We start from the raw sequence: 5,000 nt of genomic DNA, 5'->3' as shown, positions 1-5,000 counted from the left end.
GTCTGTGTTTGTGCGTGTGTGTTTTTTGTGCATGTTTGTTTGTGTGTGTGTTAAAAGTCACCAGTGTCTTCCTTGCCCGAGTTTCTAGAGACCAGAGGAAAACCAGGAGAGTGAGGAGTTCTCTGAATCTGAGTTTGTGCGCGTGTGTGTGTGTGTGTGTGTGTGTGTTTGTGTGTGTGTGTGTGTGTGTGTGTGTGTGTGTGTGTGTGTGTTTGTCTGCTGGGTGTAAAATGTTTCTTTCTACGTGTCTACAGTACATGTCTGTTGAGGGTTTGTGTGTGTGTGTGTGCGTGTGCGTGTGGGTGTTTGTATCAGTGATTACTGTACTTGTTTGAGTATAAATAATTACTGTATTTATGTGTGCGTGTGTAGTATGGGGCCATTTCTGTATTTGTGTTGCGTGTGCGCATGCATGGGTGGTTATTGTATTTGCGTGTGTGTGTGTGTGTGTGTGTGTGTGTGTATGTGTACACAGGAGTTTGCCCTGTAGGATACGCTGTTGAAAACAAAGCCTTGTTCTCAGGCTCTCACGGAAGTGTAGCACATGTGTGTTATGGATGCTCTGGGCTTTATATGTGTGTGTGTGTGTGTGTGTGTGCAGCACATGTGTGTTATGGAACCAATCGCAGAACGGGGGGAACAGTAAGACGATATCTAAAGCCTACCTTACACTGACAGACTTTAGCAAGATTTGGGAAAGATTCTTGAAAGATTGTAGTCTTTTAACTAATGCCCCTCATTCAAGCTTTACTTAGAAGACTACAATCTTTCAAGAATCTTTCCCAAATCTTGTCAAAGTCTGTCAGTGTAAGGTAGGCTTTAGGAACACACCTAAGCTTGTATTTTGGTTAAGAACCAAACCAGCTTTTGTTCAAATCTACACACTTATCACTACAGCAAAATATAAGGTTCATTTATCAAAAGTTATTTTGAAGTATTAAAAAAAACACTACATGGCATCTGGTATAGGCTAATTGATATGACTGGCTAGCCTATGGGCTACACACAGACGATAGACTGGGAGCGTACCTATGTTCCCCAGGTCCTATGTTCCCCGGGTCCTACGTATGTTCCCCACTTTGTATGGGACCAGGGAAAATAGGACCCTTTTTTTCCTCAATTTTTTTTCCTTCAATTTATCGGGGAACACGTAGGGATCACCCCGATAGACCAACTCACCATGATAGACCAGCTCTCCGACAATAGACAAAGATTTCTAGCAAAAGTTGAATGTCCAACATATCTAAAAACATCCCGATGCACATGCAACAAAGCCAGGTGTGTGTGTGAGCCTTCTTTGAGTCATTGTGTGAGAAAACGACTTCTCTGAAGAGGAAACAGACACAAGCAGCGAGCGACAACGTTCCATGTTTTTAGTCGGCTGAGTGTGGAGAACGACTTCTCTGAAGAGGAAGCGGACACAGGCAGCCAGAGATGTCGTTCCATGTTTTTAGTCGGCTGAGTGTGGAGAACGACTTCTCTGAAGAGGAAACAGACACAGGCAGCCAGAGATAGCGTTCCATGACCTGCTCCACATCATTCAGCAACTCTGCTGTTGGAGCTGCTGTCCACCCAAACACTCTGCAGTTCACCCAAACACTCTGCAGTTCACCCAAACACTCTGCAGTCCACCCAAACACTCAGCAGTTCCCCCAAACACTCTGCAGTCCACCCAAACACTCTGCAGTTCACCCAAACACTCTGCAGTTCACTCAAAAACTCTGCAGTTCACCCAAACACTCTGCAGTTCACCCAAACACTCTGCAGTTCACCCAAACACTCTGCAGTTCACCCAAACACTCTGCCATGTCAGTAGATGTGTGAAGTCCCTTGTCTTTTGTAAGGGCACCCAGCAGTGTGCGCTGCATTAAGCAAGACTTGTCTATCTGTAAAGGGAGATGAGGAGACTTGTCTATCTGATAGATAGATAGATAGATAGATAGATACTTTATTGATCCCCAAGGGGAAATTCAAGGTCCCAGCAGCTTAAGACACCACACACAACATACAGTACAATGTAAACAATGTAAACAGGAAGATTAAAAAGCAAATCAACAATCAACAATCAACAATGACTAAAGGAGCAGTAGAATACTATAGATAAGGTATGCATGAATGTACTGAGGATTGGTACTGTGATCCAGTCTGAGGTGTGTGTCAAGTTGGTAGTGCAAATAAGTCCAACAGTGCAACAGTGCAAGATAAAATTCTAGTGACCAGTAATAAATATGTACAGTACAAAATGTAAGCATAGTAATAATAATAACAGTACTAATATAAATATATGGACAATTAAAATAAACTTAACATAGTAATAATATAAGAGTTAGACATGAGGGTAGACATGTAAGTCATGCCATGTAAGTGTATAAGAGGGTGGAGGTGCAGATATACTATGCATAGAAGTCCAACTCTCCTTTTCCCTTCAGTGAAGCATTGTACAGTTGTATGGCCCTGGGTACAAATGACTTTCTCAGTCTGTCTGTTGTGCATGTCATGGAGCGTAGTCTCCAGCTGATCAAGCTCTTCTGCTGTATGATAATGCTGTAGAGTGGATGACAGTCATTGTCCAGGATGCTGTGTAGCTTGTTCAGGGTCCTTTTGTCTGATACTGAAGTGATGCACTCCAGATCAGCTCCCACAACAGAGCCAGCCTTCCTTACCAGCCTGTCTAGTCGCCCAGCATCCCTCTTCCTAGTGCTTCCTCCCCAGCATGCCACAGCATAGAAGAGGACGCTGGCAACAACAGACTGGTAAAACATCCAGAGGAGCTTGCTGCAGACATTGAAGGAGCGCAGCCTCCTCAGGAAGTACAGCCTGCTCTGCCCTTTCTTGTATATTGCTTCAGTGTTGACTGACCAGTCCAGTTTATCGTCCAGATGTACGCCCAGGTACTTGTATGTGTTCACCACCTCCACATTGACCTCCTCAATGGTGACTGGCAGCAGAGCAGGCTTAGACCTCCTGAAATCTACCACCATCTCCTTGGTCTTGGTCGTGTTGAGTTGTAGGTGGTTGAGTCTGCACCATTGCACAAAGTCCTCCACCAGGCTCCTGTATTCCTCCTCCTGCCCATCCCTGATACATCCCACAATTGCAGTATCGTCTGAAAACTTCTGCATGTGACATGACTCCGTGTTGTAGCAGAAGTCGGACGTGTACAGGGTGAACAGGACTGGAGAGAGCACCGTTCCCTGTGGAGCACCTGTGCTGCTGATTACAGTGTTGGAGAGGCAGTCCTTCAGTCTGACAAACTGTGGCCGCTCTGTCAGGTAGTCTGCAATCCAGGATACTAGATGAGCATCCACACCCATCTGCAGGAGCTTGTCACTCAATCTGGGGGGTTGGATGGTGTTAAAAGCACTAGAGAAGTCAAAGAACATGATTCTCACAGCACTTTTCCCCTTGTCCAGGTGAGAGTGTGTCCTGTGTAGGAGGTAGGAGATTGCATCGTCGACGCCCACTTTCTCCTGGTATGCAAACTGTAACGGATCTAGTGCATGGCGCACCTGTGGCCTAAGTATCCCCAGAACCAGTCTCTCCAGGGTCTTCATCAGGTGTGATGTGAGAGCAACTGGCCTGAAGTCATTCAGCTCACGTGGATGTGGTTTCTTGGGGACGGGGATAAGACATGATGTCTTCCACAGTGTTGGGACTTTCCCGAGACGTAGACTTTGGTTGAAGATATGCTCCAGTGGCTCTCCCAGTTCAGCAGCACAGGCCTTGAGCAGTCTTGGACACAGTCCGTCAGGTCCGGCTGCTTTCTTGGTATGGAGTTTCTTCAGCTGTCCTCTAACTTGATCTGCCGTTATGATGAGGGGGGAGGGGAGGGGAGGGGGTGAGGAGTTACCAAGGCATTGGTCACTCCGGGGGGTAGGGGAGGAGGGGACGTGCTGCACTGGGGGTGAGGGGGGAGGTGTGAGTTGGGCAGTTAAGCCAGCAAGAGCAGTGTCCGTAGTTGATGGTGCTAGTGATGTTGATGGTGATGGTGATGGTGGACGACCATTGTCCACTGTAGCAGTTGATGGTGCTGGTGATGGTGATGATGGACGGCCATTGTCCACTGAAGCAGGGCAATCAAACCTGTCTATCTGTATCTGCATAGGGAGATGGGGAGACTTGTCTATCTGTATATGGGGAGACTTGTCTATCTGTATAGGGAGATGGGGAGACTTGTCTATCTGTATCTGCATAGGGAGATGGGGAGACTTGTCTATCTGTAAAGGGAGATGGGGAGACTTGTCTATCTGTAAAGGGAGATGGGGAGACTTGTCTATCTGTATAGGGAGATGGGGAGACTTGTCTATAGGGAGATGGGGAGATGGGGAGACTTGTCTATCTGTAGAGGGAGATGGGGAGACTTGTCTATCTGCATAGGGAGATGGGGAGACTTGTCTATCTGTATCTGTAAAGGGAGATGGGGAGACTTGTCTATCTGTATCTGTATAGGGAGATGGGGAGACTTGTCTATCTGTAAAGGGAGATGGGGAGACTTGTCTATCTGTAGAGGGAGATGGGGAGACTTGTCTATCTGTATAGGGAGATGAGGTGGGGAGACTTGTCTATAGGGAGATGGCGAGACTTGTCTATCTGCATAGGGAGATGGGGAGACTTGTCTATCTGTAAAGGGAGATGGGGAGACTTGTCTGTCTGTATAGGGAGATGGGGAGACTTGTCTGTCTGTGTAGGGAGATGGGGAGACTTGTCTATCTGCATATGGAGATGGGGTGACTTGTCTATCTGTGTAGGGAGATGGGGAGCAATGTCCTCCAGAGCGCTAGATAAAACAGAGTGGCAACACTCCCGCAGACCTCCATGCAAAAAAATGGCGGCGCTTCTTCCAGGCTACTTCCATGGGAGTTTTGGAACTATTAACAGCCAATCTCTTAGTCAGTAGTCAAATAGTTAATTGATTACACTCTCCAGCATCCAGAAGTACATCCCACCCTACTGCCATTCAGCCATTCAGTGCAGGTTTTTTGGAACTTTTGATCGTGTGG

Source organism: Sardina pilchardus, chromosome 9 (assembly GCF_963854185.1).
Source record: "Sardina pilchardus chromosome 9, fSarPil1.1, whole genome shotgun sequence".
Taxonomy (NCBI): Eukaryota; Metazoa; Chordata; class Actinopteri; order Clupeiformes; family Clupeidae; genus Sardina; species Sardina pilchardus.
This window is presented reverse-complemented; position numbering follows the sequence as displayed.